The sequence below is a fragment of the Podarcis melisellensis genome (assembly GCF_964234715.1).
Source record: "Podarcis melisellensis genome assembly, chromosome: 8".
Classification (NCBI taxonomy): domain Eukaryota; kingdom Metazoa; phylum Chordata; class Lepidosauria; order Squamata; family Lacertidae; genus Podarcis; species Podarcis melisellensis.
In genome coordinates this window covers 85,139,054-85,152,563 of record NC_138540.1, presented here as the reverse complement: position 1 = coordinate 85,152,563, position 13,510 = coordinate 85,139,054, and the positions used below count along the sequence as shown (strand labels likewise).

Here is a 13,510-nt window from a genome sequence, read left to right as displayed (position 1 = left end):
CCCTCCACAAATGTTTGTTCTTTCTTTCTCGAGATTGCCTTTCTGCTGTTCCTCAAGGTCACTTTCAGTGAGGGCCTTTTCCCCTCTTCCAAGCCTTTTTGTCCTGGAAACCCGTTCTTTGAGGGTGCTTCCCCTAGGGTGGGGAGCGCTGGAACAAAAAAAGCCATTGCCTACCTAATTGCTTTTTTAGAACTGCGAATAGCTGGCTATTCCTCCTGGAGAGCAGTTTCCTATTTTAAACCATCTGTGTGCCCTTAGCAAGCAAAGTTGTACAGGGAGAGATCGAGGAGGCGGGGGTGTTAGCTTCCCCTCAACCCCCTTAAAGCTCAATAATCCGGAGCGGGGAGTGGATTTTCTTCATGTATGTCAACCTGGGGCTTTGGTCCTTGCCAGCCCTCTTCCAAATCTCCCTCTCTCCTTCAGAAAAGGCTTTTGACAAAGTTTGAAGGGTTTCGCACCATATGCAATCTCCTGTTCTTTTCGCTCCTGGCATGCCTGTGCGTCAGCAGATGGGGAGAGAGAGCCAGGCTTAAGCGGGGGCAAAGAACCAGAGGAGGGGAAGAACTGGAGAAGACAACTTATGCCAGCCCTCATTCTCGACCTGGCAGCATCTAGAGGGCACCAGATTGGGGATGTCTGACTTGCATGCCAAACTGTTCTCTCCATTCTGCTTCACACACACACATGTTCCGGGCGAAATGCGCTGTCACTGGGTTCTGCTTTTTGTTTTAATAAAAAGATTCCTGTTGCTTTTTTCAGTGAGTTTGGTTCACACGTTCAACTGCGACTCCAGGGTTGAGAAACCAAGGGGCTGCGAACTGGAGCTTAAGGGGTACCAGCCAGCTGTGCCGACGCGACGCGTTTGCACACTTATCCGTCTCTGTGATGTCATGAAGTTTGTATGAATGGAGTTTCCCCTTCATGCAAATGGGTGATCAACTGACCCACAGTGCAGAATCAACCCCATTTTGACTGGATATGGGGTGCGGAGCCTGTGTACCTCCAGGTGTCGTTGGACTTCAGATCCCATCATCCCCACCGACGGCCATGCGAGCTGAGGCTGATGGATGTTGTAGTCCCAACAATCTCTAAAGCAGGCACCCCCAAAATTGGCCCTCCAGATGTTTTGGGACTACAATTCCCATCATCCCTGACCACTGGTCCTGTTAGCTAGGGATGATGGGAGTTGTAGTCCCAAAACTATCTGGAGGGCCGAATTTGGGGCTGCCTGTTCTGGAGGGTTGGAATGGGTTCCCCCATCTCTGTCTTACAGATTCGTCTCTGTGCTAAATTGTCTTTTCCTACTCGGTTGGCCATGCTGCTAATTCCTGCTCTTCTAGGTTTCTCAACCATGCTTTTCCTAAACCACAGCTTGGGTAAGCTTCCTGAATCGTTGCCAAGAGTCCAGTGCAGAGAGGTGTGTCAAAACCATCTCTCTCTTGCAAAAGAAATTTTGCGGAGGGTGGCGGTGTTTCTGAGCCCAGGATCTGTGTTCGGATTCTGCGTTCAGGGGCAGAGAGTTTTCTGATGTCCTTGAGATTCTGTTTGCATCTGTCTTGGTAAAGCGATCGCAGATCGTCTTTTTCATGGGGCCTCTGGATGCGAGTCAAGAACATACCGTATTTTTTGCTCTCTAAGATACACCAGACCACAAGATGCACCTAGTTTTTGGAGGAGGAAAACAAGAAAAAAAATATTATGAATCTCAGAAGCCAGAACAGCAAGAGGGATCGCTGCGCAGTGAAAGCAGCAATCCCTCTTGCTGTTCTCGCTTCTGGGATAGCTGCGCAGCCTGCATTCCCTCCATAAGACGCACACACATTTCCCCTTACTTTTTAGGAGGGGAAAAGTGAGTCTTATAGAGCAAAAAATATGGTAATTCTCACGCCTTGTACAAACTGGTCTCTTGAGCGAGATGGTCTGGCCTGCCGTTAATCGTCCCAAGTTCTCCTGGCCAAAGAAAAGTTCTTTAGAGTGCCAGGAACAAACAACTAATATAAAAAGCAATTGCAACGTGATTCTGTGTAGGGCCACAATTACATATATGTTTAAAGCCTATTCAAGGCCAGTTTAAAGGCACACGACTTCCTCCAAAGAACCCTGGGAACTGTAGTTCATGAAGGCTGCTGCAAATGGCAGCTCCGTGGAGGGGAAAACTACAGTTCCCATGATTCCTATGTGGGGAGATGTGTGTTAAATATGCCCAGGATATGAATAGCGCGGATTCGAAATGGGACTCGGCCCACTTTTATTTCCTCCTCCTTGGCAGCCCCCTCCCCGGGTCAGGGCTGGTTTTGGGGAATGTGTCAACTGCTTGCCTGTGTGGTTGTGGGTTAGTGGGACTGGCTGGGTTAGAGGGGCAGCGGAGAGACTGATCTCTTTGCAAACAGCATAGCCCCCGGCTGATGCTGCACATTCTTTGGGCAGAAATAGGACAGCCGTGAAACGCGATCTCTGGGGAGGAATTCAAGCAGAGCATGTGGTGGGACATGGCTTGGCTTGGCAGCCCAGTTAGGTGGGATGGAAACAGCAAGAGTGGAGTTGAAGAGGCAGAGAGAGAGAGATTGAGGGTGGCCTTGGTTGTTGCTGCTGTTGTTACATGTACAGTGGTTGTTGTTGTTGTTTAGTCGTGTCCGACTCTTCGTCACCCCCTGGACCAGAGCACATCAGGCACTCCTGTCTTCCACTGCCTCCTGCAGTTTGATCAGACTCATGTTTGTGGCTTCGAGAACACTGTCCAACCATCTCGTCCTCTGTCGTCCCCTTCTCCTTGTGCCCTCCATCTTTCCCAACATCAGGGTCTTTTCCAGGGAGTCTTCTCTTCTCATGAGGTGGCCAAAGTATTGGAGCCTCAGCTTCAGGATCTGTCCTTCCAGTGAGCACTCAGGGCTGATTTCCTTCAGAATGGAGAGGTTTGATCTTCTTGCAGTCCATGGGACTCTCCAGAGTCTCCTCCAGCACCATAATTCAAAAGCATCAATTCTTTGCGGATCAGCTTTCTTTATGGTTCAGCTCTCACTTCCATACATCACTACTGGGTACCTCGGGTTAAGAACTTAATTCGTTCTGGAGGTCCGTTCTTAACCTGAAACTGTTCTTAACCTGAGGTACCACTTTAGCTAATGGCGCCACACTGCCACCGCACAATTTCTGTTCTCATCCTGAAGCAAAGTTCTTACTTAACCTGAGGTACTATTTCTGGGTTAGCGGAGTCTGTAACCTGAAGCGTCTGCAACCCAAGATACCACTGTACAGTCGTACCTCGGAAGTCGAATGCCTTGCAAGTCAAATGTTTTGGCTCCCGAACGCCGCAAACCTGGAAGTGAGTGTTCCAGTTTGCGAACGTTCTTTGGAACTCGAATGTCCGACACGCGTTCCGCCGGTTCCAATTGGCTGCAGGACCTTCCAAGCCACGCCTTGGTTTCCGAACGTTGTGGAAGTTGAACGGACTTCCGGAACGGATTCTGTTCCACTTCCGGAGTGCGTCTGTGTTTGTATCCTGTCTTTCTCCCAAGCTGGGATTCAAGGTGGGAATCAACATTATAACACAGGAAGTACAGTGGTACCTCGGTTTAAGAACAGTCAGTTTAGAAACTCTGCAAAACCGGAAATAGTGTCCTGGTTTGAGAACTTTACCTCGGTCTAAGAACGGAATCCGAACGGTGGAAGGGCACCGGCGGTGGGAGGCCTCATTAGGGAAAGCGCGCTTCGGTTTAAGAACGGTTTTGGTTTAAGAACAGACTTCCGGAACAGATTAAGTTCGTAAACCGAAGTACCACTGTAATACAAAACTCTATGGACAAAGACAACAGGCATATAAAAATACGAACTAGCTAAAAGCAATAATTAAAACAATATTTTTTCAAATTAAAAAGGGAAAGCTCAGTTGGTTAGACTCAGAGCATGGTGCTGATCTCCCAGTGGGAAAGCTACATATTCTTGCAATGCTGCGGGTTGAACTAGATGACCCTGGGGGAGGGGGGGTCCCTTCCGACTATGATTCTTTGATTTGTTTGCAGGGAGATCACATGGCATTTTATACTTATTGGGCCCTCACTCTGACTTGTTAGACGATATTGAGCCAAAGCAAGTATCAAGCCATACTTTCCAGTGCCATTATCCCATTGCTTTCCATATCTCAAAAACAGAATTGACCTGGAGTGGGGTTTTGGGTTTGGGGGGGGGGGGGCGGACCAGGTTTATTCTGCAAGAGCTTGCAAGCGCTGCCTGCAGTTGCCACGATGTGACTGAATGCCCCCCGCATATTGATTCACATCGAGGCTTAATTTAAGTGGGAATGACATGCGCCAGCTCATTAGCTAAATGAAACGTAAATATTGGCTATTACCCTCTTCAGCTATTGGGTGCCAGATCTCAGAGGGGAAGAGAATTCTCCTGGGATCTTCCCGAATAATTTTACAAGCTGTCAGTTTCTTGCTATTTTAGTCTTCTCCCAGACCTTGTTTAATTACTCTCTCTTGAAAGGGGTTAATACAGTAGTTTCCTAACTGGGGGCTGGAGCACACTAACAGGGCACAAGAAATAAATTAATTTCAAAAATTACAAAGTTCCCAGGTGACCGAGGGGCTCTGCTCACAAAGGAGTCTGCTTGTTGTGTCTCTGCATGCTTCCCCCTTCTGGCCTGGCATTCGTTCTGCTAGCCTTTACTGCAGAGTGGGCACAACTCTGCAACAGGTAGGATTTGGTCAGAGATGCAGCAGAATAACCTGCCCGCAGAAGAGGTTGCCTGTTGTGTCTCTGCCATAGCTGTCAACTTACAGATTTGAAAATAAGGGGCCAGCAACCTTGAAAATAAGGGATCAACAGCCAAAATAAGGGATTTTCCCAGCACAAGTATGTTCAACTTCTGAGCCCCTCCAAGCCAAAGGCAGAAAGCCCAGCCAGCAGCCAAACGAAGCCTCAAGCGGTGGTTCCCACAGCGCAGCAACCCGGCAAAGGGGATGCAGCAAGGAAAACCACCGTCACCTCTCCGCTGGGAAGCACTGAGCAAAGGCGAGTCCCCAGGCAACGCGGCCGATTTGATCGGCACAAGGCATGCAAGCTCCAGCCCCCAGTCGTTCTCAGACACCTTATTGGGTGAGCAATGCAGCCAAGCAACACAGTTGGAGCCTCCCTCCTCCTTGGCCGGCAGAGAAGGAGGGAGAGGAGCTGCTTCCTTTGAAACCTGGGAAATTTAAGGGGCATCATCAATAAGGGACAGCAGCGGGACACAGCGCTGGGATAAGGGACTTTCCCGCCAAATAAGGGACAGTTGACAGCTATGGTCTCTGCATGAGTTGTCTGTGAGGAGGAAGACCAACTAGCAGTTCGAAAGCACGTCAAAGTGCAAGTAGATAAATAGGCACCGCTCCGGGGGGAAGGTAAATGGCGTTTCCGTGCGCTGCTCTGGTTCGCCAGAAGCGGCTTAGTCATGCTGGCCACATGACCCGGAAGCTGTACGCCGGCTCCCTCGGCCAGTAAAGCGAGATGAGCGCCGTCACCCCAGAGTCAGCCACGACTGGACCTAATGGTCAGGGGTCCCTTTACCTACCTCTCACTTATATGGGACGTGGGTGGCACTGTGGTCTAAACCACTGAGCCTAGGGCTTGCCAGTCAGAAGGTTGGCAGTTCGAATCCCCGCAACGGGGTGAGCTGCCGTTGCTCGGTCCCTGCTCCTGCCAACCCAGCAGTTTGAAAGCACGTCAAAGTGCAAGTAGATAAATAGGTACCGCTGCGGCGGGAAGGTAAACCGCGTTTCTGTGCACTGCTCTGGTTTCGCCAGAAGCAGCTTAGTCATGCTGGCCACGTGACCTAGAAAAACTGTCTGCGGAGAAACGCCGGCTCCCTCGGCCAGTAAAGTGAGATGAGCGCCGCAACCCCAGATTTGTTTGTGACTGTAGCTGTCAGGGGTCCTTTACCTTTACCTTTACCTCTCACTTTCTCTGACCACCAGATATGCTGGCTGGGACTGGTGGGAGTTGGATTGCCGGAATGCTCGGAGGACCACAGGCTGCCCATTTTGGTTATAAATCAATGTTTTAGGACTGCTGCTCCCATCATCTCTAACCATTGGTCCTGCTGACTGAGGAGGATGGGAGTCCAGCAAGGTTGGAACTCTGCCTTTCCTAATAATAATATTAATAATAATATTTATACCCTGCCCATCTGGCTGGGCTTCCCCAGGAACTCTGGGCGGCTTTGAACAGAATATTAAAATACAGTAATGCATCAAACATTAAAAGCTTCCCTAAACAGGGCTGCCTTCAGATGTCTTCTAAAAGTCTGGTAGTTGTTCTCTTTGACATCTGGTGGGAGGGCGTTCCACAGGGCGGGTGCCACCACCGAGAAGACCCTCTGCCTGGTTCCCTGTAACTTGGCTTTTCTCAGTGAGGGAACCACCAGAAGGCCCTCGGCGCTGGACCTCAGTGTCCAGGCTGGACGATGGGGGTGGAGATGCTCCTTCAGGTATACTGGACTGAGGCCATTTAGGGCTTTAAAGGTCAGCACCAACACTTTGAATTGTGCTCGGTGTTTTTCCCCCACCCCTTGATTCAAAGAACTTCCTTCTGCCCCAGAGATAGCCGCGTTATCCTCAAAGGATTCCCTGTACCATACAGCTGTCTCTTCCCCAGAGCCAGCTGCAATTCTGGTCAGGAATGTGTGGAATGACAAGGACGCAAAACCTTATATTTCCGTGCCCCAGCTATCATCAAGTCCCAGTGTTTCTCGTCCCCTCCCTCCATCCCCATAGCTAAGAAGGAAGCTCATTAGCGCAGAGAAAGTTCTGGAGGAGAGCAGCTGTTCTTCTAGCAAAGGCATCCGCTTGGGTTGTGAAGCCCCTGCGGGTGGAAAAGAAAATCCTTAGAATTTGCTGCATTCTTTTCCCAAATGGACTGGGAAAGGGTTGCGGGGGCAGACTTTCAATTGCCCTCCCAGCCTTTTCACCTCTTAGTTTATTTTTCCTGCTGCATTGAAGAAAGGATTAGGTGGGAGGCTAGTGCAAGGAGCCCGGCGGAGGCCTGCCTTCCTGCCTAAAGGCCTAAGAGAGCGGGTTCATTTCTGCACAAGATTTGCAAAAGCATTGGATAGGTGAATAAAGTGGGAACAAATAACACCGTTAATAGCATATTATTTTATTTTTGCAATGGCTTTAAGTGTTCTCCGAAGCACTTTTGGAATCCACGCACCCGCTGTAATCCGTTTACAGCAATCCATTAGAGAAGGAGCGTCTCCACCCCCATCATTCTGCCCGGACGCTGAGGTCCAGCGCCAAGGGCCTTCTGGCGGTTCCCTCATTGCGAGAAGCAAAGCTACAGGGAACCAGGCAGAGGGCCTTCTCGGTAGTGGCGCCCGCCCTGTGGAACGCCCTTCCAGCAGATGTCAAAGTGATAAACAACTACCTGACATTCAGAAGACATCTTAAGGCAGCCTTGTTCAGGGAAGTTTTTAACGTGTGATATTTTACTGTATTTTTGGTTTCTATGGAAGCCGCCCAGAGTGGCTGGGGAGGCCCAGCCAGATGGGCGGGGTATAAATAATAAATTACTATTATTATTATTATTATTATTGTCGGCCCATGTCATTTCCAGCCCATGTTGCAGATGGAGAAACTGAGGTTTAAAGACCTCCTCCAGACATCCTGATCATTGAGCATTCGTCCTGCTTGTAGAAAGGTTATGCTGTGATTAGACTAAGTAAGTCTTTATTGAGCATTCGTTCCGATTTGTTTACTAGGTGGTAATATGACGGCGAAGAACAGGTACAGTGGTACCTCAGGTTAAGAACTTAATTCATTCTGTTTGTACTGTTTAGCTCCGACTTGTATACCTTTAACCAATTGGTCCCTTCTAATTTGCTGATGATTTGGTATTGACATTACAGGAGCCAGAATCTAGTACTAAAAGAGTACTGGAACTGATTCAAGAATTTGGTCAGGTAGCGGGTTTTAAGTTGAAGAAGATGAAAACTAAGGTTTTAGAGAAAAATCTAACAGTGACTGAGAGAGAGAAAGATTAACACTGGTTAAGAAAGTCAAATATCTAGGGGTTAATATGACTGCCAAGAATGTGAATTTATTTAAGGATAATTATGGAAAAATGTTGGATGGAAGTGAAAAAGGATTTAGAAATATGGTCAAATCTGAAGCTATCATTGCTAGGCCGAATTGCTGTGATGAATGTATTGCCAAGGATGCTGTTTTTCAAACTTTAATAAATATTATCTTAAAAAAACAACAACAACAAAAAGGAAAACATAACAACAACAAAAAAGAACTTAATTCGTTCTGGAAGTCCGTTCTTAACCTGAAACTGTTCTTAACCTGAGGTACCACTTTAGCTAATGGGGCCTCCTGCTGCCACCACCACACGATTTCTGTTCTCATCCTGAAACAAAGTTTTTAACCCAAGGTACTATTTCTGGGTTAGTGGAGTCTGTAACCTGAAGCGTCTGTAACCCGAGGTACCACTGTACCTTGAAAGGACGCCCAAGGCACACTTAAAGCACATTGCCCCCTCCCCCCCAGAATATTGGGAACTGTAGTTTTCCGAGGGCATTGGTAGCTTTTGGGGGGGCAAACTACAGTTCCCTGGGTTCCTTGAGGGGAAGTCCTGTGCTTTAAATGGTGTGGATCTGCCTGATCTTGTGTTTGTCATGATTTTGCTTTTGGGGCTGATGGGAATTGTAGTCCGAAACAACTGGAGGGCTGAAGATTCCCCTGAACTAGGTGTTTTGGCGCCCCAGTCTCAGCCTTTCTTAAATCACTGTGCCCATTTTAGATTTAATTTGGAAGTCCAGGGCCCAATTTGTGGGCTTAGGGGTGAGAACAACTAATGGACATCTAAGCCATGGCTAGGCAAACTAAGGCTCAGGGGCTGGATCCGGCCCAATCGCCTTCTCAATCCGGCCCGCGGACGGTCCGAGAATCAGCGTGTTTTTACATGAGTAGAATTGTGTGCTTTTATTTAAAATGCATCTCTGGGTTATTTGTGGGGCACAGGAATCTGTTCCCCCCCCCATAGAGTCCAGCCCCCCACAAGGTCTGAGGGACAGTGGACCAGCCCCTGCTGAAAAAGTTTGCTGATCCCTGATGTTATGTACTGAGTTGAATAGGATCCAAAATGCAGCAGTCTGATTGGTCTTAGAACAATAGGATTCAGAATGCAGCCGTCTGATTGGTCCTAGAACAATAGGCCCCAGAATGCAGCAGTCTGATTGGTCCACAGGAGCCACCCAATCCAGCTCCAGGTGGAAGTGAATCCGCAACCTGATTGGCCTACAGGAGAATCCCGGAATTAGCCAATCACGTGGGGCCCATTGTGTAAATAATGTATATAAAGCAGACATTCTGGGGGAACTTCCATTCCTCCTCACCACTGTGAGCTGAATAAAGAGCATGAAATCCACTCTCGACCTGATCTAAGCAAAATGAAGATAAGAGAGAACTTGTTAGTGAAAGGGAGGCCAAAGCCCAAAGCCCAGTGCCTTAGCCATTGTCACCCGCTTTCCTCCATAGATAGGGCCTAGGTTTCCTGAATCCCCAGACCCAATTTGTGTCCTGTACTGCCAACGTTGAAGCTGCCTTTTGTCAATAAGCAGCTGACAGGCAGTTCACGGATACCGCTCTCTCTTTCCCGGATGATTTCTGACTCACTTTCCCCTTATTTGGCAGCGCTCCAAAGCCCCCACCGCCATTGCTCCTCCCTGTTCTGTGGCCAATGTGCCCTTTCTCTTGCTGATTTCCGACATTGGCCCTTGTCCGTCATGCTTCCATGCCCTTGATGGATGGCGGCTGCAGGAAATGGCAGCCTTGTGATGATATAATTCTCGCTGGCCTGTGCTTCTCCTGACTCGGTTTATTACAATTCGCTAACTCAGGCTACTTGGCACCCCAAAATGTGCCACGATCCCAGTTTGCACGTCATAATGAGCCGTAGTTTAATGCAAGCGGCGGTTTAATGTGAGCAAGCTGCATGCTTGGGCAAGCGGGTCAAAAGCTCCCATGCCCCAATTGAAATTTGTTTAGTCGTTTAGTCGTGTCCGACTCTTCGTGACCCCATGGACCAGAGCACACCAGGCACCCCTGTCCTCCACTGCCTCCCGCAGTTTGGCCAGACCCATGTCTGTAGCTTTGAAGACACTATCCAACCATCTCATCCTCTGTCGTCCCCTTCTCCTTGTGCCCTCCATCTTTCCCAACATCAGGGTCTTTTCCAGGGAGTCTTCTCTTCTCCTGAGGTGGCCAAAGTCTTGGAGCCTCAGCTTCAGGATCTGTCCTTCCAGTGAGCACTCAGGGCTGATTTCCTTCAGAATGGAGAGGTTGGATCTTCTTGCAGTCCATGGGACTCTCAAGAGTCTCCTCCAGCGCCAGAATTCAAAAGCATCCATTCTTCAGCGATCAGCCTTCTTTATGGTCCAGCTTTCACTTCTATCCATCACTACTGGGAAAACCATAGCCTTAACTATACGGACCTTTGTTGGCAAGGTGATGTCTCTACTTTTTAAGATGCTGTCTAGGTTTGTCATTGCTTTCCTCCCAAGAAGCAGGCGTCTCTTAATTTCGTGGCTGCTGTCAATAATAATAATAATAATAATAATAATAATAATAATAATAATAATACTACTACAGTGGACACTCGGGTTGTGAATGTGATCCGTGCGGGAGGCACATTCGCAACCCACAGCGCCATATCTGTGCATGCGCAGGTTGCAATTTGATGCTTCTGCGCAAAGCACAATTTAGCATTTCTGCACATGCGCAAGCGCCGAAACCTAGAAATAACCCGTTCTGGTACTTCCAGGTTTGGCGCAGTGCGCAATCCGAAAACACACAACCTGAAGCGTCTGTAACCTGAGGTATGACTGTAATAATAAATTTATTATTTCTACCCCGCCCATCTGGCTGGGTTTCCCCAGTCACTTTTGGCAGCTTCCACCAAAATATGAAAAAACACAACAAAACATCAAACTTTAAAAACTTCCCTAAACAGGGCTGCCTTCAAGTGTCTTCTAAAAGTCAGATGGTTGTTTATTTCCTTGACATCTGATGGGAGGGTGTTCCATGAGGCGGGCACCACTACCAAGAAGGCCCTCTGCCTGATTTCTTGTAACCTCACATCTCTCAGCGAGGGAACCGCCAGAAGGCCCTCGGCGCTGGACCTCAGGGTCCAGGCTGAACGATGGGGGTGGAGATGCTCCTTCAGGAATACGGGACCAAGGCCGTTTAGGGCTTTAAAGGTCAGCACCAACACTTTGAATTAAAGACCTTTGGAGGTCTTTAAGCAGAGGCTTGACAACCATATGTCAGGAGTGCTCTGATGGTGTTTCCTGCTTGGCAGGGGGTTGGACTCGATGGTCCTTGTGGTCTCTTCCAACTCTATGATTCTATGATTCTATGATTTGAATTGTGCTCTGAAACGTACTGAAAGAAGCCAGAACATAAACAGGAAGCGATGGAAAATGCTTTACCTGTTATGTTTCTACATGTAAGGCACAGGAATAGATCTGAGTTATAAACACAGTGGACATCGACCTTGCTCTCAGTTGTGTGGAAGTTTTAAGAGAGCGGTGCTATATCGCAGAGAAGCAGTTTTCGTTTAATTGCATTATCTTTGTGCAATATAAATAAATATAAATTGCATTATCTTTGTGCAATATAAATAAAAGCTTGAGATCTCTCCATTCCAGGAAAATCACAGTGTGCAATGGGCTCCTGGCCAGAGGACAGGGATGTGAGCTAAGGACAAGTGCATGTCGCTGAGGGAACATGGATTTAAACAGGGTGGTGCATCGGAGCACAGAAATGGATATCGTTTCAGGTGTCAAGACTGCAAACCCTCTAGGGATGGTGGATCATAAACCTGAGGTTGCAGGGCCAATCTCTTATATGCTAGCCTCTGTGATAGGAATTTTGAGGTCTTAGATATATGGTAATGTTCATAAGTGTACCAACCAAGCACATACATGGATCAGCACAGGAAGGCCAACCTGGAACCATTTTGATTCCTAAACTGAGCAAATGTTTTCTCTGCAAGGTCAAAGTGGAAAAGCCTCCCCATTGTCTCTTTCCTCACAAATCCTGTCTTAAGGGTATGTCTGTGTTTCGATAGGCTGTGAGCCTGTGACCTGGCCCAGGAACTATTTATCACTACAAAAGACTGGCCAGGCTCCCCAGGCAATCCAATCAAGTAACCTGCCAGATAGGAGCTAAACAACGACAGGAGAAAAACAACATTCAAATTTCTGTTTAGACCGCCTTTTCTGCGATGTAGGTATGATGTATCTGAGGGCTGGTCTTAGGTGACACCCCTTCTGTGATGTATGTATGATGTTTCTGGGGGTGGTCTTGATCTACAGGGTGGCAATTTCAAAAGTCTTTATAAGGCCTTGCACGCCATTTTTCTGGGTCCCTTCTCTCTCCCGCAGGTGAGGGGAGCACCTTGTTGCAACAGATCAATAAAGATCAAGCTTACTAGCTGCTTTGCTTCTCAATATTCTCTCGGTTATTCTCTCCTACCTCGGTTATTCTTTCCTACCAATAGGGAACCTATGTAAGGACTCTATATGGGCTCTTGGATACCCCATAAGGGAAAAGGGCAATTTTTGTTTACAACACCTCTGAGGCAGAAAATGCAAAAGTATAATGACAAAACTGAATCACTGACAAACTGCAACCATGGCTAAAATGGCAGCCTCTCTCTGCCTTGTTGTGGTGGGGTTGGCATCAACAACGAGGTTCAGACTTGAGTAGCTCCAACTGAGGGTGGGTTGAGGTGAGCTTGGCTTGCCATACGTCCTCTCTTTCCAGGACATGCCCTCTTTTTCATGGGTAGAGTCATCCTAGCGATCCATAGTTAAAAGTAGGAGTCGGCGAATGTGTCTTCTTTTTTTTAGTGTTCAAAATATGGCAAGCCTAGGTGAGCAGACCTCCACAGAGGTGGGCAGGAAAAATACTGAATGAATGTGAGGATTATTATTGCTCAAATAGGCCCTGGTCTTTCCCTGTCATTTTAGCCCAACCACACAAAGCAGCCTTTTAGGAACAGAGAACAAAAGTTGCTTCCCCCCAAACGGTTTCCCTCCACATATATTTAATTTCCCAAGAAGGAAACTACTGTATTTTTTGCTCTATAGGACGCACCGGACCATAGGAGGGGGAGAACAGGGGAAAAAACCTCTCCCCCTCTCTGCTCAGCGCCCCTTCAGCGAAGTGGCAGGAGAAACGGAGCCCCTTCCATTTTTCCTCCCTCTTCGCTGAAGGGGCACTGCGCAGAGAGGGAAAACTGCAGCGCCTCTCCAGCGATGTGAAGCCTGGAGAGCAAGAGGGATCGGTGTGCACTGACCCCTCTCGCTCTCCAGGCTTCAGGCGGCTATCCGCAATCCTTCGGAGCGCAGCGGGAACTCCTGCTGCACTCCAAAGGCTTGCAGATAGCTGCCTGAAGCCCCCGGTGTTAAGTTGTGGGTGAACATATCAGACGACACAGCGATTCTTCAAACAGCTCTTGTTTATTC

The 13,510-nt window shown here is 48.2% G+C and overlaps 1 protein-coding gene across 9 annotated transcripts in view; it reads left to right on the top strand.

Moving 5' to 3' along the window:
* The window catches only part of RYR1 (ryanodine receptor 1), a 213,709-nt gene that overhangs the window by 15,097 nt on the left and 185,102 nt on the right, over positions 1-13,510 (top strand). The gene's annotated exons all lie outside the window — the stretch shown is intronic.